This window comes from Spermophilus citellus (assembly GCF_964194105.1).
Source record: "Spermophilus citellus genome assembly, chromosome: 2".
In the NCBI taxonomy this organism is placed as follows: domain Eukaryota; kingdom Metazoa; phylum Chordata; class Mammalia; order Rodentia; family Sciuridae; genus Spermophilus; species Spermophilus citellus.
The window spans coordinates 32083606-32105583 of NC_138183.1; the positions used below are offsets into that span (position 1 = coordinate 32083606).

Sequence of the window (21978 nt, forward strand, 5' to 3'; positions counted from 1 at the left end):
TGAGTGTAAATAAGGTGTGCACCTTCTCAGAGATTCTTAAATGTTTAGGTGGAAACACCCCAAATACAGGGGTGAGAACAAAAGATCAACTCTAATAATTCATCCATCCATCCATCCATCCATCCATTCATTCAACCTGAATGATATTCAAAACATTTAGCAATTGACATGGAACAATCAGAATGTACACTGTATCCAATAAGAAGAGATACTAGCTGCAAATAAATGCTATAGTGTTATGTGATATATAGTGATATGTTATAGATATATCCATCATCCCCCCATACAATAATATCTAAGATGTGTGTGTATATGTGTGTATATAAAACATATGGGTTGCCTTTAAAGAAACATATACATCCCTAGCACATATGGTACAACACTACATCATGTACAACCAGAAAAATGAAAAGTTGTGCTGCAATTGTGTACAATGAATCAAAATGCATTCTGCTGTCATATGTACCTAGTTAAAGTAAATTAGTTAATTTTTAACAAAAAGAAACACCTACATCCCATCTTAAATGGCACCTTAAGCCCAAATTACTGCCAATAAATTCTAAGACTGCATATTTTCTCTTTCAAGAAAAAGTTTTGAGATTTTCAATTTAATTAAAAAACTTATTTTACTATGAATGTTTGGTTTCATTCTCTGTTTAATTGGTTTTTTAAGAACCACAAGTTCTTTTATATCACACTTTGCTCATTCTTGGGACACTAGAATAAAAACATCCAATAATATTGCATTTCTCCATGCCTTGTATATATGAGATATGTTTATCTTACCTTTACACAAGAAATTTAATCTAAGTAGGTATTAAATTGATATGGTCTCAAAAGTCTCATCATGGAAATTTGAAATCAGTGCCTCATTATTCTTCTATATTTATCCTTTCTAAGGAGCCTTTTATTCCTTTGCAGGTAACATTAGATGCCCTGAGATTTTTCTCTTCATCTGTTAAATTTTGCCAGCAATTATCTAGATATGAGTCTCTTCTTAAATTTAATTCTCTTTCTCATTTTTACAGATCCTTTCAGGAAATTTTTCTGTGCTTATGTTCTATTATTTGTTTCTCCTCTGTCTATTCTTTTCTTATACTATCCCTTTTTTCAAAAGGCCTATTGTTATCAGCAGACAGTTTTCTAGAATACGTACATAAATTTTATGCTATAAATTATAAACATTATATTATATATATGTAGATCTTAGCCTTGGCCTCGAAGTCAGCTCCTCTCTCTGGCTCGGATGCCATTTCTCCATTGGCCCCATGTTGTTGTGGCAGATGATGCTGAGGTTGCTGACATCGCTTTGTTGTTGTCTTGCTGTTTTCAATCCTCACAAGAGAAGCAGTCTTCTCAGACACTGTGTTTATCAGCATTTTTTATTTCCTTGACTTTATTCAATATACATGTGCACACTTTTTAAAATGGGATCTATAATGAGGGGGAATTGATGTATACAATCATCAGAGAAATTTCAGGTTTGGGGTGAGAAAACAGCCTTTCTGATACCATACATTTCCTTGATGCTAAACTATAGAAAACATCAAATAGACCTAGATATGGCACTGTGTTGAAGCAGTGATGCTGGTTTTTGCAAATATTTATTTGTGCCCATGTGTAAGTTCATATATAATTCATAATGACAGTCTATTGTTTAACTACTAACCTTTAATAGAGAGGGATTCAAAGAACCTAAAACCAGAATTAATATAGTCAAATATATTGTTACTAGTGTGGTGTAAGCAGAGAGCACTGTACAGCTTACATAAAGAGCAATCCAAACAATGCTATACATTGAAGTAAATTGAAAGACTTCTTTCGTTCTCATAATATATGGTTGATAATCCTCCTCCCTTTGGCTTTCTTATTTTCCCTGAAAGAGCCTGTAGAGTTATATAATTGCAAGATGAAGTGCAGCATGAAAAATGATTTTCCATTTGATACCATCCACTGATTAAGCAATTCAGTTTTCAGCAATGTCAACAATCATTAAGAAAAGTCAGGGATTAAACACTGTATAAAAACAAACAAACTAGGCAAATGAATAAACTGGTTTTTTTTTACAATTTGCAATATTTGATAATGGAATTCTGTACTTAAATGAAAAATTATTCCACCTGTAAATAATGATGATATTACAGTTACACACAAAATCATTGCAATGCAGTGCATTTCCTATATATCTTCTATGATCATTAAGTAGTGAATCCTTCATGTTACTCATATTTATAGTCTTAACTCCTTGAGGGGTCATTGTCCTATTGGATCACCTTGAACTCTTCACCTTATGTAGAAAAGTCTGGAAGCAATTCATAAGATAGCATTACCTTGCTTATAGAGTCTTGCTAAATATTTAATTAGCCACAAATTGTTAGCAGGCCCATTAGCATGACCTCATAGTCTCTTCAGAAGATTATATGTGACCTTCTGTCACCTAATTATAGAAAGATAACTGAGTCTGGGGGGAACTTTAGAACTGTTATAAACAACGCTACTATGAGAAACCCCATATAATTTAATTGGGTAGTTTCCTAGGAGTGGAATTGTTGTAACATTTGGGAAGTATACATTCAAAATTTTTAAGGAATTATGGAACTGTTTCCCAGAACAGCTGTACCATTTTTCATCCCCACCAGTGATGTCTGGGGGTTCCAGTTTCTCCACACTCCTCCCAACACTTGCTGCTGTCAGACTATCAAATCACAGACATGCCAGTCAGTGTGCAGTGATATTTCATTGTGATATTAATATGCACTTCCCTCATAACAATTTTTAAAATTTTTTTGTTGTATTTGGACACAATACCTTTATTTTATTTATTCATTTTTATGTGGTGTTGAGGATCGAACCCAGCACCTCACAGGTACTAGGCAAGTGCTCTACAACTGAGCCACAACCCCAGCCCCCCCCATAACATTTTAAATTGTACTTTAGCACTTATCTCTCTACTTTGCTTGGCTGCATGACTCCATTTTTAATTCAGTTCCTTGTTCTAATATGTCATCTAATCAACTCTTGCTTCAAAAGTTCATGTTTTCTTTAACTGACAGTACAGTGTAGGTACATTTCTGTTTCTTGCTACAAATTATTCTCAAAAAAATATGTTTTTCCTTCTGCTTTGTTCCATTATCATTCAGAATTATTTCATAGTCTCCATGTCAGATTCCATTCTGTTACCTTCCACTTTATTTTTTCATCCTTGAATGAGTATTGCTGTAACCTGGACTGGTAATTAAACCAAAGTGGTTAATTTCTCCCTGAGTTCCTCCCCTGATAGCCTGGCCACTGTAAAATTCCTCTTGAAATGAAAGAAAGTTCTATAATCTTGCAGCCTGCGGAGAGGATCTGGGACTAGGGGACATCTCGGCAACTGTCTTTTGGTGACCACTTCTTTGTTGAGAAGCCACGACCACTTTTCTGTTTGATTCTCCATTCCTTGTACTCAGTGTGACTGAGGAAGTCCTTCTTCCTGATATGACTGCCCCTCAATTTGGGGGGTGACCCCATCTCATTAGTGAGGAGTCATGTCAAGCAAAAGCCTGATACCTGCTGGCTTCCCATTTGGTATGGCCATATTACTCTTTCAGCCCCGCAAGAGCCACATCCAACTGCTATTGATCTGTGGTGAAAAAAAGGAGCTCCGGGTGGCATGCCCCTCGATATTGATTCTTCCTTTGCCCATGGAATGTATTCATCTTACCAAGATTTTCACTTTAGGCACAGCGAGTCCTTTTGACCTGAAGATTCAGGTGGTGTCCCATAGAATAAAATTGTTTCATGCAATTTATTTCTATTTGTCCTGATCCCTTTATCTGCTATTCATTCATTTTTTTAATGTCTTCTTTCTTCTGTACCTATCATTTCCTGTCACCTTTACATCTCATGTCCTCTTCTCTGTATTCCAAGAGAGCATCACAATTTTGTCTTCTGCACATCTTACATAATGTTCTAAAAATCTCTTTTGCTTTATGATCTCATTCTGATTTTAAATCTGAAATCATGTTTTTAACTTAATTAAACTCCACTCCAGCTCTTCATTTCTCCACACCTTTTAAGGAGCACTTTTGTCATCTCACTGTGATGTCTCATTATATTGTCATTGACCTTTCATCGTAGAGCTGGTGAGATGCTAAGAATTTAGTTCATCCCATAAACAGATGCTGTCAAAATGCTTTATAAGCCCTACAGCAAACCTTTATCAAAAATCTGATGCTTCTGTACTTTTGTCTTTTTTTTCCATCTCATTCTTGAAAAATCCCATATCAGTTTTCCCTACCCACATTGGAATAAAAGAGGTCTGCCAAGGCCTAGGTTTACTCTCACTGCCCACCTGGTTGCTGGATTTCAGCATGAATGCTGCTTTATGCATCTTTACTTCACAGTTCTGTGAACCAACTGTATCTACAGTGAGGAAATTTCATGTGTCGTTTTCCTCATGTTTGGTAACATCGCTGTGACAGAGGCCAGCTTTCTCTTAACAGCGTTCTGCCTAGCTCAGTTCTGTGCCAGTTACAAGGTCTGGCCCTCCCAGGCCTCCCTCCTGGACCCTGGGCTGGGGGCAAAGCCCTGCTGTGGTGCCAGCTTTGGGCTTGGGCTAGTGACCACAGAGTTCATGGGGCTGCTTTCAAGTGTTCTTGCTCCATAGTAGAACCATGGATGCTAAGTGATTTGTTCTCTGACTAGACCCCAGCTCACCCCTGACTTCCCCAAAAAGATACAGAAGTGAGTTTTTCAGTAGCTGTCACTGCCTCAGAAAGAGTAGTGGCAAGTCAGCCATTTCCTTCATCTTTAAATCTTTCTTAACTCCAAAATCTGGGAAACTTGTTGATCCTAAGTTCATTCATTCCCCTCATCTCTTTACTAGTGATTATTGGTCATACCCCCCCCCCAACCAATTTGGAGTCTCAGGATCTCTTTCATGTAGTATCATAAATGTTGGTACACACACACACACACACACACACAAACTCATACTATACACACAGTTAACACATTTCCATTAAGATCAGGAACATGATAAACTGCTATTACCACAATTAACTATCATTGCTCCAGAAAAATCAATGCAATTAGGCAGGAAAACAAATCCAGTGGTATAACTAATAGCAAAAAATACGGTTAAAACATTGTTTGTGATAGGTCTACTTGACAAGTGGAAGGAAATCAATAGTAAAATTGTAGGAACTTATGAGAGCGTTCAGATCCTATTTATAGTTGAAAGGAACACAATACAAAAACCAGATGAACATTGTCACCCTCTGGATTATGTGAAATGGTGACTCAGTTGTGTGGCCGGGGGAGTGTACAAGTGTGTGTGTGTTGGGGGGGGGGGGGGTGTACAAGACAAGAATATCAAAATGTCAACAGTGGTTATCTCCTTGGATAAGATCACAAATGTTTTTTCCTCCTTATCTCTATTTTTGAAATTTCTACAGTGAACATGCATTTGGTTTCATAATAAAAAAGATATTTTTAAATGATAAAATGACAATGAGTGTGCTCAAGTGCCCAGCTAGATTAGTCACTTCTTTCCTATGATTCACCTTAATGAATATTTAGGAATACGTTAAGAAAGATCTTCTTAAATAACAATTCATGTAAAATAGATTATTTATTTTTTATGACAGGTATTTTAACAAAGCACATCTGAAGAATAAATCCGGACAAGCATAAGAACATCATGAAATCAAGAGCAAAGGACTAAAATTCTTCACAAAGACCTTGTAGGTTGGTGTATAATGAGATTCAGGATTTAATAATAGAAAACAATTTCAATGTAAAATGTGTATATTAATGTCAAGTTGGGATGAAGTACAAATAAGACCAGTAGCTCTGTAGCATTATCTCTTTTGTCTTGTAGATCCCCTTTCTCACCTGTGTCTGAATAGCCAGGGAAAATACCATTCTTCCTGAAAGTCTAAAAACTATTTATAAAGCTAAATTGCAAAGGGACTTTCCAAGGGCCACTCATCTGTTTTCCAGGACACAAGATAATACTGGAATAGACATCTGGTGCAGAGTTCTCCAATCAAAACAGATTCCAATTGTAAATCAGCAAATATTTTTTAGAATATATCAAGTTCTCTGGGCATTTATACACCCTTAAATTATTTCAATTCTGTCCCATCTTCAAAAAGTAAATATCTTTTTCCCAGGGTAACTATGAGGACACCTGGGCTCTTTGAAGGGATAAGTCTTGCTCATAATGAAGAGCAAGATGGATACTGCTGTCTTATGTAACAAATGTACAAAGAGAAGCAGATGGGGGACAGCTGTTGATGCCAGGTGAGAGGTTTCTTCTGATGTTAGGATGAAAGTGACAGAAGTAGTGGGTTTCTTTGTTAGATAAAGCCCAAAAACCATGCTAGATGCCATTCAAATAATCCAGGATGCACTCCTTATCTCAAGTCCTTAATCAGATCACCACTGCAAAGTCCCTTTTGCCATGTAAAACAGCATATTCTTTTGGGTTCCAGGGGCAAAGATCTTGGCAGATTATTATTCAGCCTCTTCCATAAGACTAATGTAAAGATGAGATGAACTACAAAATCAATCAAAGACCTAAGAGTAAGACCTGAAACTATGAAGCTACGAGAAGAAAAAGGAGAAACACTTTAAGGGCACTGGTAGAGGCAATGAATTTTTTAATAACATTCCAAAAGAACAGGAAACGAGCAAAACAAATAGACAAATGGTATAGCACACAAAGAAGCTTCCACACAACTGCATGAAGAGACGACCTACAAAATGGGAGAAAATATTTGCAAACTCTATCTAACAGAGGATTAATATCCAGAATATAAGACAAACTCAAAAAACAAGCACATACATACATAAAAAAAGAAGTCTAACTTAAACTTTGGCAAATGATCTAAATAGATATTTCTCAAAAGAAGAAACATGCATGGCCAACATACACATCAAAAATGTTCAGTATCACTAGCTAATCAGGAAAATGCAAATCAAAACCACAATGAGAGATCAGCTCAACCCAGTTAGAATTGCTATTGTGAAAAAAAGGCAAAAAAGTCAATGCTGATAAGAATGTAAAGAGAAGTCTTAAACACTGTGGGTGAGAATGTAAATTAGTATAGCCTTTATGGAAAACAGTATTAAGTTTCCTGTAAAAAAAATTAAAATAGGTCATAAGATCCAGCTACCCTACTTCTGGGTATACACATCCAAGAGAAATGAAATCAGCATATCAAAGAGGTGCCCACAATCCCAAGTTTATTGCAGCATTATTCCTGGTAGCCGAAACATGGAATCAACCTGGGTATCCACTGACAGATGAATGGATAAAGAAAATATGGTATATATACACACAATGAGATTTTTCAATCATAGTAAAAAGTGAAATCTTGTCATTTGTGGCAAATATTTGGGTGGAACTGGAGGATATTATGTTAAGTGAAATAAGCCTGCCACATAAAGACAAATACTGTAAGGTCTGTTTCATATCTGGTAGCTAAAAAAGGTGGTCTTGAAGTAAAAGAGAATAGAATAGTAATTGTGAAGAGCAGGAGAGTGTAGGGAAAATGAAGAGTACCAAAACACAGTTTGAAGAGAAGAAATATGTGCTGTGTTCAACAGCACAGTTGGGGTGACCCCCATTCATAAGAACCTGTGGTATACTTTTTGAAGAACTAGAAGAGGGGAGCTCAAAGTTTCCAAACACAAAGAAATGGTAAGGAGATAGAAATGCTAATTCTCCTGACTTGGTCAGTGCACATTATACACAGGTATGAAACATCCTACAGTATTCCATAAATATACATAATTGTTAGATGTTAATTTAAAAAATCAATTTTTAGATGAGATGAGCCACTGTAAGAACAATATTATTCAGCAGATCTCTAGAACTTATTCATCTTGTATAACTGCAACTTTATACCCATTTTGAATAGCAATTCCCATTTCTACCCACCCCCCATTCTCTAGACATTACCATGCTACCCTCTGCTTCTGTGAGACTAGTCTAGGTCCTCAGGTTTTAGCCAGCTTTTTCATCGCTGTGACCAAAGACCTGACAAGAACAATTAAAGGAGGAACAGTTTATTTGAGGCTCGTGGTTTCAGAGGTCTCAGTCCATTGCTCTGGGCCTGAGGTGGGGCAGGACATCATGGCAGAAGAGCATGGTGGAAGAAAGCAGCTCAGGACGTGGCAATCAAGAAGCAGAGAGAGAACTCAGCCCAGAAGGGACAGTATATAAACCACAAAGACACAACCCCAGTGACCTATCTCCTCCAGCCACACCCTACCTGCCTACAGTCACCAGGCAGTTAATCCCTATCTCATAATCTAATCATTTTACCTCTGAATATCCTTGCATTATCTTACACATGTGCTTTTGGGGAACACCTCATAACATCAAATAAGTGGAATCATGCAGTCCATGTCCTTCTGTGACTTAGAATAATATCCATCAAATTGTGTACTTCAAATATTTGCAGTTTTTAAAATATTAATTATATCACAATAAAGCCATTTTTAAAAACTACGAAGCCAGGCATGGTGGTGCTTGCCTGTAATTCCAGCAGCTCCAGAGGCTGAGACAGGGGGATCACCAGTTCAAAGCCAGTTTCAGCAAAAGCAAGGCACTAAGTAACTCAGTGAGACCCTGTCTCTAAATAAAATACAAAATAGGCCTGGGGATGTGGCTCAGTGGTCAAGTACCCCTGAGTTTAATTCCCAGTACAAAAAAAAAAAAACTATGAGATGTTAGCATGTACAAAGTATTAATAACAGTGCCTGACTCATAGAAGTGTTAGCTATTATTATTGTGACTATTATCATTCTCATAGCAATGAGTTGTACATGAATTTGGTAACTCTCCAGGAAAACAGAGGAAAGGCCATGCATTGCTCATCTAGCCCGACACATAAAAAATTGATGTTGTACAATATCAACTTTTTTTAAAACCTCAAGTGCCTAGCAAATGACCCCTTTGTGTTTTGTTTATACCATTACTATTTAACTTAATCACAAATGCTCTTCCTCCAGAGAAAGTCGAAAGGATATCAACATTTATGCAGCACCTACCATATCGTGGTTTCCACACCTGGAGTTTCATGAACCCTTCATGACACTCCTGGGAATCTGGTGTTGCTGTCCCCAGTGATCAGGTGAGAACTAAAGTATGAAGAGGTGAAATAATTTGCCCACCACCACACAGTTTAGTGAGTGGCCACACCAGGTCTGTTTGATCTGCCTGACCCCAAAGCTCACATTCTCTTCATTTCTCACATCTCCTCATAAAACCCCAAATGTGTGTGGTGAGGTACATCTTTCTGAATTCTGCTATAAAGAGGAGAATAGTGAGTTTGGAGAAGTCAAAGCAGCTGGTTGTCGTCTAAGTGCCTCCAAAATAAGGCATATCTGGGAACAAAGGAGACTTGCCTTCCAGAGAGGACAGGGGTTCTCAGTCTCAGCACTAGAGACACTCTGGACCCAGCAATCCCTTGTTGTGAGTACTGCAGGGTGCTCCCAATCCACCAGATGCCAAAAGCAGCACTCCCAGCCCAGATGCTACAGCCAAAAATGTCTCCGTGTATTTCCAAACATCCATTGGGGAACAAAACCAGTTCCAGTTGAGAAATACTGCCCTGGGGCCAACATCCTGCGATTCTGAGGGCTTCTATGCCAGAAAGGATACAACTGCTCAGTATCAACTGCCCCAGGTCACATTAGCCTGAGACCATTTAAGAACTGAACCAATAGTGAAAACTAGACACTTTGGTTCTGTTCCCCTGGCCTCTCTGTGGGACAATGAGCTGACAGACCCAAAGCTAAGGAGTAAATGCCAAGGAACAGTCTATCCACACAGTAAAACAATGCTTGATTTATTTTTCTAGCCAAATTAATGTTAGATGAGCATATTAATTAGAGAGCTGCTACCTGGGGTCCCAGGATTCTATTTTTCATAATGTCATCTTACGAGTATTACTGTCCTATATAAATATAGTCTCAAAGAAAAAAATATCACCTGTAATCTTAAAAACACACATAGATAATTACATTTATATAATCAACATACATACAAAATGTCTGCATACCACATATACATACAAGTATATGTAGTATGTAATCAACACACACACACATATATATAAAATCACGTTCAGCTCTCAGTTTGTATTTTCAGTCTGTCTAATCAGTGATAGTTATTTAAAATCTTTAGAGTCCAGTTTTCTTCCACTGATCACTGTTTTGCCTCGTGAACTTGAACAAGTATCTGAGTTTTCTGTGCCTTCGTATCCTTATCAATAAAATGGAAATAATAATAGTGCCTACAAAGTCTTTGCTAAGGATAAAATGAGTCAACACATGTGCCTTTACAATATGCATTATAGATGGTGTCTCACACATAGTATCCACTCAATAAACTTTAACTATTACTAGTATATCTACATCTAACATGCTTTTCAAAAATACATGGTTTTTAAAAAATTTTTTTAGTTGTCAGTGGACATTTTATTCATTTTTTTTAATTTATTTATCTATTTATGGTTCTGAGAATTGAACCCAGGGCCTCACGCATGCCAGGGAAGCACTCTACACCTGAGCTACAACCCCAACTCCCAAAATACATGTGTCTTTTTTTTATTCATCTCTGCTTTATTTCAAATATTGTGACATAGTAAAGTGAGTAGCAGAAGGCTATTTATGAATTCTACTATAACAACTTAAAGCCCCTGTTTCATGAGTTTCTTTATCTGCAAAGGTTATTAACCAACACTAGTCATGCACAAAGTAGAAAGTCATAAAGCTGAAACAAAAGGCACAACCACTTTATCTTAAGAAAACAATTTGAATAACTTCCTTAATAGGATTCAATACCAAAAAAAAAAAAAATGTTTTCACTCTGACCTCACCAATATCAATAGGCAAAGAAAAAAATATACAAAAGTACCTTGTGGTTTAATTGCTCTATGCATTTATTTTCTATTATTAATGCAGAAAGGGACAAAAAGCTCACAAGCAATCTGCACAATTCACAAGACACCAAGCAGGGACAAGAGTGACTTAGAGGAATCAACATATTCTAGGGTCTTGGTGGACACATTGCTGGGACATGATTTTTTAACAACAACAAAACAATGTGTTATTTGGTAGCCTGGTTCTTTTACTGAGTAATGTATCATAATGTTGTAAACGTCTCCATGCCTCTAAACTTTTGACAACATGATAGTATGTACTGGCATCAGGTCAATATTGGCATCAGATGTGCCATTTTAGGTCGGGAGCCATTTTATCTAGAGGCTTCAAAGTTTCAATTCTGGGGCAATGCTGCTTAATTTCCCGTAAGAACATGTGCCTGCTAAATGATCATCCCCTCCCCAGCTTATGATGCAACTCCTAAGCAGCTTATGAAATTCCTCTTGTGGGCTATAAAGCTGCTCTGTGACTACTGCTCTCCTCAACAGCCTTGTTGGTTTGCCTCATGTTACTGACAATAAACCTCTTGCGTGAGATTCCCATGTGTGGCGTGGTCTTTGGACTTTGCATGGACTCTGTGAGTGTCCTTCCAGTATGGATGGACCTCATTTAACATAAACAGTCTCTTATGTGGAGACATGGAGGAAAGTTTGGAATATTAAATATTGTACAAACTTGAACATCTCTCATTATTACCTTAGGATATATTCCTAGAAGTAACGTTGTTGAGATAAAAGGTTATTATTATTTTGAAACATTTTGGTATACTCTAGGTCCCAGGATGTACACCCTCCAGAGTTTTTTGTGACATTTTACACTCAGAGAAAAGGAAAGGGCCTAGGAGACAATGGCATGTGAGCCAGGTAGAATGATTAACTCAAAGGACTTTTCTCCCCAGCTATTCTGAACAGAAACCTGAAGCAGAAATGCAAGGTGTGGGTGATGTGGGGCAATGTGGGGTGGACGTGGGGGGCTGCCACACCAGCATCTCTCCAGCCCCAGGCCGTACTAGGCCTCAGCACACTTCTGATATAACTCACTGCACATACAAAAAGCATCCATTGGCCTGAGGGTCAGGAATCCCCCCGTTTCGCACCAGGAGGAATTTGGTGAAGTCAGAGGACCATTTCTCAGGTTTTCTTTCTTCATTTATCACATTCAGGGATCGAATTCCTCTTGGCAAGGTGTTACAGCGCTTGTGTCAGCAAAGACTAGTATAATTTAGAAATGTGTCCCTAAAATAGCGAAAGGGCTCAAAAGTCTCAGAGGCAGCAAAATCCCTAAACTATTCCACTGGGAGGAACCTTGCCAGAGGGAGCTAATCACATTGAACTGCAGGAGAGGCAGCTATAGGACATGAAATATACCTGCCTGTTACTAAAGAGGGAGCCCTTAAGAATGGGTCATTGATATTTGTGCTTTGGTATTTAGAGAAGTAAGATGCAAAATCATGAATTCATGAACTCTCAGTACTATGGGGATCTTCAATGTCACCAGTTCTAGCTCAGTGGTCAGCTATTGCCTGATGTCCATTTATAATTGTCCTAAGTGATTGTAAGGTCAGGCAGCCGCAAACAAAAGGAGGCAGATTCTAAAAGGCTACTGAACAAGGCTTTATTGAGATTTTGCTCCCAGGCGGAACACTCAGACCAGCAGAGTGGGAAGAAGCCCGTGGGGCTCAATCAGACTAGAATTTTTACTGGGTTTAGGGCAGGAAGGAAGGTCTTGGGACAGGAAAAGGGGTTTTTAGAGTCCCTTGTCCTACTGGAGTTGGTCAGTCGGTGGGGGAGCTGGCAAGATTCAGGATTGGCCAGGAGAACCCGCTGTATTGACGGGCGGTTCCATCAGTGCCTGATTGGTGTTTCTTTCTGAGTTTATCATCTCAAACTGACCTAACAATGATCTTCAACCTTGGACATTTACAGTAGCAGGTAATTCAACATTTCATGCAGACAATTCCTTCCTTAGAACCCCTACTGTAACTAGAAATTCATCCTCACTGAGATCTTAAAATCCTAAACAAATAAATAAATGTCTTCAAATCCTTAATCTGTGAGCTAAAGTGTTAAAATATTACTAGCTAGCTCCAGATCTCTTAAGGAAGGAACTTACTTCTTTAGAAAACTACTTGATAAGCTATTTTTGGTTGACAAAGAGTAGGTCTCAAGGACTTAAAGTACAAGGAGAAAGCAAAACCAAAGTGGTGTGTGCCTTAGAAACTAGTGGACTTTGTGGGTAGGGTGAGCAGGCCAAGGTTGGACATGGTTTTGGAATTAGGAGCAGGGAGGATAGGGAAACAGACAAGTGAACAACCCTGAGGGAAATGTGGCCAGTAAGAAATTCCCTGTGCCTGAGAGTCTTTTAAGAATAATATTCCAGGGCTGAGGTTGTGGTTCAGTGGTAGAGTGCTCGCCTAGCATGTGCGAGGCCCTGGGTTCTATCCTCAGCACCGCATAAAAATAAATAAATAAATAAAGGTATTGCATTCAACTACAACTAAAAAATAAATAATAAAAAAATAATATTCCAGCTGGATGCAGTGGCACATGCCTGTAATCCCGTGGCTAGGGAAGCAGGGGGATCTCAGGTTCAAAGCCAGCCTCAGCAAAAGTGAGACCCTAAGGAACTCCGTGAGACCCTGTCTCTAAATAAAACACAAAATAGGGTTGGGAATGTGACTCAGTGGTTAAGTGCCCCTGGGTTCAATACATGGTACCAAAAAAAAAAAAAAGATATTTCATTTTTTAAGTTAAATTTTTTCCACAATACAAAACATGTATTGCAATAATACTTTCAGAAAGAATTTAGCAATATGTGTACACCAGTTTCTTTTAGCCTGACGATCCCAGTTCTAGACATTTATCCCCCAAAAAATTAAATTAAAATATGAAAATGCAATTTTAAAAAATAGGAAATTATCTAAATCCTAAAACAGGGATTGTAGAATAATAATATATAGAATAATAATGATATAGCTCTTTGATGGCATATTTGCAATTATTAAATATGATGTGAAAAATAGTTTAACATGAGAAAATATATAACAAAAGATATTTATATTAAAAAAATAATAATTCAATGTTAACCTAGGAAGTAAACAAAATGACAAAGAAGTTCTATGTGTAACAGTGGTTCACCTTCTGCTTTGAATATAGCCTTGCTGCTCTGCCACTGCAACTCATTTTTAAAATGGACATGTTTCTTTTTCTTCCTCTCTCCTGCTTCTCCCTAATCTCTCCCCCTCCCTAATCTCTAGGGAAACAGGATTACCTTTCTTCCCCATCCTAAGCAGAGTTAACTGTCCTCGAGCACACACCCACCATAGGAACCAAGTAATGCAGACTTTGGGGACGGCACCAGAAGATCTCAGAAATGACTATCTCCCAAGTTAACAAGTGAATTATAGCTCCAACAGAGAACAATGAAATGTGGCCTTTGAGTCACCTCTTAAAAAGCCTATTGATGGCAGAATCTCAGCCTCTGGGACAGGAGTCCTCTGTGTTTCTCCTTTGCTAGCAAAGCAATAAACTTTCTTTTTCCTTTTCCTCAAAATTGCATCCCTGTTAGTGGGTTGGCATCAGGAAAGAAGTCACCTCTAAGGATAATTTTTCTCCTATTTTTCCAAATGTTAAAGCATTTCTACATAGCAAACAGGGCTAACACTTAGAATGAGGAAACCCTTATATAATCTATATTCAAACATCAATTTTAAGCCTCATTTAAATTTTTTATTCCTGTGGTTCTTCAGCAACTGGAGCAAAATTATCTTATTTTTCTTCTAAAAGTCAGGGGAAGAATTATGAAAAGACCCACATACAAAGCATTTTCTTCTCTGCCACCCAAGAAAACAATATAGGGACCAGGGAAAACAGAAGATGAGTGAGAAGCTCAAAGCTGTTTACCCAAGGTCACTAACTGTGAAGCCATCTCTGACCACCAACTCAGCAAATGGCTTCTTATAACTGGGGCCACTTCACCCCACTCTGCCTTGTTATTTCCCCAAATTCCTAGGATCCACCTGGCTCTCCTTTCTCATTACCAGTCCCTCCCAAGTCATCCCCAAATTCTTATGACTGGATCCTTCTACCTCTGAATTCTTACCATCCTGTACCATGTAAGTGAGATCAGGCTCCCAGCTAGGCTCTTCCAATAATTATCTAGGCTATGTCTCAGGCTGAACACCAACTGGTTATTTCACCACTCCAAGGCTAGTGGACTAAATCATATCTAGGGGAAATTCTTTTTTTATACAATATATTTATTATACTTTGAATACTCCTAAAATTAGAATACCTTGCAATAAAATTGGAGTCACAATGAGATCAACATTAACTGCACAGGATAAAAGGCGAAAGTTAAATAGAAATGGAGATACTGGAGCTCAGAAATGTTTGGCAGCTGAGTATAAAACTGTGTTAGGCTTCCCAGCAGCTAAGGCAAAAAGGGAAACAGAAACTATGTCACATACCAGGTCAGGCAGGATGACATCGGTGTGTTAGGAAAACTTCTTGATCTAACACTCCATTGTTCTATGAAACAATAGTAAATAATAATGAACATAGGGATAACATTGTACAGTGGGCCATTTCTCAATGAATCTTGGTTTATATTCTCTCCTTTGACTCACACAACAGATATATAAATCAGATGTTATCATCTTCATTCTGCAAATCCATATCAGGGATTACATTATCTATTCTTCCAGAACAATGAAACTCAGACCCTGCTAATTTTTTTTAATCCATAGAATGATAAAATGGAACAAAACTGCATTGCTGTTTATTCAGAGAGAAAATGTGAGATCTGTGTAATTACAGTAATTCCTAATTTTACTTATAAGTAATATGACTTTTTCAGTCTAGATTCAAATCATTTGGGGTATAATGAAGCATTTTAATTTGTGAAGCAAGTCACATCTCCTGCCCAAAAGATAAAGCGGTAGGATTTCAAAGATCTTACTAAGCTCATGGGACTAGAATTGAGCGTGTACCCCAATAGCTTGTCCAAACACAGAGAATCATGGGCCTCATACACCCAACTGCACAAACACTTGACTTTGTCTTTAACCATGTACTAATTTTCTATTGTTGCTGTTACAGATCACCACAAGCTTAGTGGCATAAAACAACCCAAATTTATTCTCTTGTAGTTCTGTATGTCAGAAGTCTGACATGGGTCTCTGTAGTCTCAGATCAAGGTGTGAGCAAAGCTGGTTCTTCCTAGAGACTCCAGGACAGAATCCATTTCCTGGACTTTCCTAGCTTTTAGAGACCACCCACAGTCCTTGGCCCATGGCCACCTCCCTACATCTTCAAATCTAGCAAGGCAGCCTGCCTCTGACCCTGCTTCTGTCCTTACATCCTTTCACCTGCCCGCAGCATGGGAAGGTTCTCCACTTTTAAGGGCCCCTGTGATTAGATAAGAGTCACCCTATTTCAAGGTCCTTAACTGAATCATATTAACACACGTTCCAAGGATCAGGATATTGATCACTTTGGAGAGCCATTACTCTGCCTACCGCAATGATTATTTTCCACTAATTGAACTAAAAAAGAACAATAATAGCTAAAATGTATCACTGTCACTTCCAAAGGCCAACACCAGTGTAGGAATTTGCATACATTACCAAAAATTTTTATAAAAATACCACAAGGTATCACTAGCCCCATTCTACAGACAGTGAAACTGAGACAGGGAATCTGAATTACTCTACAAGCTCCTCAGAGGCAGAGCCGGCTTTTCAACCACTGTAAAGCAACTGTGTGCAGCAGAGGCGCTTACTCCTCAATGATATAATTTATTCCTGGGCATAAAGGGAAGATAGAGATTTTCTGTAACACATGGCAAATGTGACAGATTTCCTGGGCGTCTGCTAGCAGTTGGCATCCTCGCACTGCACAGTCGATTTCAAAATCATCATTTCTGTCCTACTGAGGCTTTAAATAGCACCTTCTCACAGCCAGGCTAGTGTTTGTCGTTTTGTTTTCTATTTGAGAGCATATGAGGGCTCAACGAGCTATTGAAAGTAAATGTCACAGAGTAAAATGCTTGTATACATTCGGTTTGTTTAAGTTACTTTGAGGATGTTGAGAATGGAGACACAATTAAAAAGAAGATCTTCCAAAAAATAATGTCATCTCCCAAACATCCAAAACATTAATGCTATCTTATCTCTGCAAGATAAATGGAAATGCAGGTGGCACCTTAATGCTGGAGGCCCCAAAAGTGAGAGAATAGAAGACAATGAAATGTAAGAACACTAACACTTATCGAACACCTCCGTTTGCAGGAGTTTGGGGAAAATAATGACATCTAATTTATCTAATAGCTATAAATAACCCAGTTTTACTGGTGAAGATACTGAGTCTTAGAAAGGTTAAGAAACAGGTCCAAGGTCACCCTGCTGGAAACGGGGAGGCCTGGGGTTGTCTGACCATGTAAGGAATCCATTCAACCATGTACCTGACCAAAAAAGCCAAGCTCAGGGATCTGCCCTGATTCATTTGAAAGCATCGTGACCTGGAAAAACATATTTTGTACACAGACTGTGTGAGAGACAGGAAGCATTAAAGCTGAAGGTAAAATAGAGGTTGCCTCAGCTGATTTAGTTCCAGCTACCACAATCTCAACGCACCTAACAGGAGGAGTGATAGTCACATCTTGTAATTCCACAGCACCTTTTTCAAAGAAGCTCAGAGGTCTTGGTGGATGCATTCACATTCATTTTCCCAGCATCTCTAGAATGGAAGCAGACAGCACAATTACCTTCCTTGTACACATGAAGAAATGAATGCATCTGCCTAAGGTCAGCCAGGGACACAGAGGCCAGGAAAGATACAAGCCCTCAGACTCTTGTCAGACTGCTTATCCACTGGTTATGGGAAAACAAATACAACAAACTGGGCCCACAGACCCACGGTGACACCCCCACTTAGTCAGCCTTGCTATGCTCTGTAAAATCTCTGTTTAAATAGCGTATATCTCTAGAAGAATATGGCAGGAAGAGTCTCTATATCCCTCATCCCTACACATAGTCTCTCCTGGTAAAGAGGGATTCCTTCTTTCCATAAATAGCACATTTACATTATTGAAAAACAATCTATCTTGGCCAGAGAAAGGTTTATTTGTAAAATTGATGGTCTAACCCAAAGAACCTCAAAACCCTGGCCAAGAATAACCTCAGTGCTGCTCCAGGAAGGAAACCAGAATTAAAATTGCTAGCCTCTGTAGCTCATTGGTAGAGCACTTGCCTAGCATGAATGATGCACTGGGTTTGATCCTCAGCACCACATATAAATAAATAAATAAGTGTGCTGAGAGCCATTGCCAAGTAGGAATGACGCATAGAAATTTCCTTGCCAGCGTACCCCATGTTAAATGGACTTGCCTTGGAATTTCGCTGTTGACATTGCATGTGTGTTTGAGAAAGGTGACCCTGCTCAAGGATCAGGGCGGATCCGGGTTTAGAGCTGATCAGGTTTGAGGAAGTATCCCGGTCCTTGGGTTTAGGGCGTTCCCGGTTTAAGACAATATGGGTTTTAGGGAAGTTGGAGGTTGAAGATTATTGCTGCTGGAAATAGGGCGTTCCTGCTTCCTGAGCTCCCGTTGAGTTCTCGAGAGATTCAGAAAGTATATTGGAAAAAAGCCTCGTGGAGTAGGTGAATTGGGCGGCAGAACTGGGATTTCCCCAGAACGTGTGTGTAGAGGTGTGTGAGTTCGGGAATAAAGAATTGCTGTTTGAATCTACAAAGCTGTGAGTGGCTCGTGATTCTGTGCCCAGCCAAGACATTGGCATAAGTGTATTGTGTCCATCTACAAATATATATATATATATATATATATATATATATATATATATATCCATTAGTTATGGATGATATATATATTGGTTATGGATATATGATATATATATATGAGCATCAAGTGAAGAAAGAACCCAGGAGAAAATTAGGAGCAAGAAACAAAAAGGAAGGGGGACCCAGTAGATAAGTGATCTGCCATCAGGACACTCAAAGTGGACTCCACTTGGGCTACCCCAAGAGACCATACGCAAGGTCAAGCATTGTGGAGTGCAAGCTTGGTGTTTGTAATTGGTAGCTGCCATGATTGTGTTCATTTTAAAGATTGCATGTATAGGCTCTTCCAGATTCTTTGAGGCTTAATGAGAAGGATATGCAGGGTTCAGAGAGGCTCTCCCAAAGCCCAACCGGGGACAACACAGAAACACATAGAACTCTATTGGTCTTGGACTGAAGCATGAGTCTTATTCCAATTATCAGGGTCACAGAAAAGGTTCTATTGCACTTAGGTAAAAGTCTTTGTGGTTAAAATTTCTACCATAGGCACAGGACTTCACAACTGACACATGAGGCATCAGTGACCTCAGCGCTAATGCGAGGCCACCAGAGCGCATCTCAACTCCTACGGGAAAAGCTCAGGACTACTGGCTCCTCCCAGAGGCAGAAACAGACCACAATGAACATTTTGAAATCCAATATCTGATTTTGGATATGCTACCGTCTCAAGTATGAATTTCATGAAAATACTATATAATTTCATTTTGCTCACTGCTCCTCTATGTGAAGAGCAAGGCCATGGTTTCGTCTATCCCACCCTCTCCCAATTTCTGATGCATAAAATCTAAAGGAGAAGGAAAAAAGAAAGGGGGAAAGTAGCAATCTAAATTTGGAGAAATCAGGAGAGCAGCTTCAAGAAAATTCTGCTTCATAAACAATAGATGAGAATAAAAAATTTAAAAGGACAGAATACAATCTGGCCAGAAATGATCAGAACACAAGGAAACACAGCCTCCACAGCCCAATCCAGAGCTTCAAGGACAAGAAGCAAGATCTGGCCGTGGAGTAGGAACTGTGAGAGAAACCCCCAGTTTCCTAAGCAATCTCAAGTATAACTATAAATACATACATCATCAATAAAATATTAGAAAATTAAATCTGTCCAGATATTAGAATAACAATACATCATAACAATATCCTACCTGAAGTAGGCTATATATAATTGAATGCAATTTTAGCCCAATATTAGGAAATCTATAGTTCATCACATTAGTGGGTCAAAGGAGAAAAGTCATCTGATTGCTTCAATAGATGTTTCTTAAAAAGCAATTGATACCATGATAAATACCTGACCTAGAAATAGAAAGGTATTCCTTATTATGACATGGAATATGTATAATCAAATAATAGGCAACATAATACTTAAATATAAAATGCTTGTGGACATTTTTATTAACATAAAGAATGAGACAAAAATGTCCAACATCATAACTAATATTTCAACAGCGTTTTGGTAGTTGTGGCTAATTAAATGAGGCCACTAGAAGTTAAGAGAAGCATAAATGTTGGGGGAAAAGAAGAAATTTCATCCTCACTTGCCTATAATTAAAACGTCTATCTGAAAAATTTAAAACAATATTTATCATATTATTTTCCAACTGAAATTAATGCTGAAACTAACAGGAGAGTTCAGCAATGTGGCCCTTTAAAATATATGTTATATTCAATCTATGTATATGTATATATTTAAAATGATAGAGCTTTGTATTTGCCAGTTAAAACCATTTCCTTCCCAGCCCCCAAGAACATGTTGCTGAGGTCTAGCATGCTTAATGTTGGAGGCCAATCACTCTGGGGAAAATCCAAAGGAAAATAAGAGTGAAAGAAATTTAGATTCTTGAATGTTTCAGGAAACAAATATATCAAAAAAAAAACCCACCATATCTCTACCTTATAACTTCCCAAACTGCAATGACAGAGTTGGGAAAAGATGAAGAATATCCAAGGTGAGCACATTTCTATGAGCACACAGTTACATAAAAATGGGAATTAACAGCATGGCCTTTCTCTATATTTTTCAGAGTATCCTAAAGTTTCATAACAGTTTGAATCTGTACCATAGTGTCCCACAGCCAAGCACAAACCTGTTGAGAGCACAACGGTATCTAAACCTGAGGCTTAGATCCATGCCCCAGACCCAAGACCCAAACAGGTAACCTCACCATCAATCTCATAATTCCTAAGGTAGGTTCCTCTCTCTAAACAGCAAGAGCTGTTTTGCTCTCTTCTTAAACCTCTGGGGTCTTTTCCTTTGCTTGCTTTTCAAATCTTGATCCTTCATCAATTAATTGAATCCATAAACTAGGAAAACTTGGACTTGTTACTTTTACTTGGGCATTAAAATCCTGTTACCCAGTTGGGGTCTGCTCCACGTATTTATCCACTCACACATTCATCCAATAACAGCCTATCTGCTGCCAACGATGAAATGGGCACTGATGCTGGTTGCTGGTGGCAAACTGATGACCAAATTAGATAGAGTAGGGGCTCTCACAGAAATTATAGCTCAGTCAGGGAGGCAAACAAGTCGAGGCGATTACAGTAGAGTAAGTGTTAGGTCCTACGTAGTAGACTGTAGGGATATCCAACCCTGGTTAAGTAAAGGGGTGTAGAGAGACCTAGAGTGTGAGTAAGTAAATATATAGGTGAGGATGGGGGGAGGAAAGAGCATGACTCATTTTCCTGATTTCTCGAATAAAAGACAGCCACACCCTCAATTAACATTCTCAGACCCAAAAGGCAAGTTTCTAAGAGTTGGAACCATTTCAGCTGGTGCAGATACTGGATTACACACAATGTTTTATGACTCCTTGGAGGTCTCTGACAGTGCTCTAAATAATCCTTTGGGAACTAACAGAAGTTTCAAGTAGACAAGATGAATTCTGGGCAGAGTGTTTTTAAGAGCCTCTTTATCCTCAGGGGCTGAAGCCTCTTTCAAGGACTACTCCAGCAATCTTTGCCAGATGACAACCCCATGGTTACCAAGGATGAGAAAGCACGGATGAGGAAAATACTGCTCCAGACTTGGGTAAATGTTTGAACTCTGTGAGTTTGTCAGTGAAAACTGCAAGGACAAAGATAAATTTTATGATGTGGGCTTTTCCCATCAGAGCTCATGACTCACAAAGTTTTCATAGGCTCAAATCAGGATCTGCTACCATGGTCAGCATTGGAAGTATGT

The 21978-nt window shown here is 38.6% G+C and overlaps 1 protein-coding gene across 1 annotated transcript in view; it reads right to left on the reverse strand.

Annotated features, from left to right (window-relative positions):
• Positions 1 to 21978, reverse strand: part of PLPPR1 (phospholipid phosphatase related 1) — a 660783-nt gene that overhangs the window by 504507 nt on the left and 134298 nt on the right. Inside the window, exon 3 of the mRNA XM_081280540.1 lies at positions 17576 to 17678. The gene's annotated coding sequence lies outside the window, so the exon portion shown is untranslated. The remainder of the gene's footprint in view (positions 1 to 17575; positions 17679 to 21978) is intronic.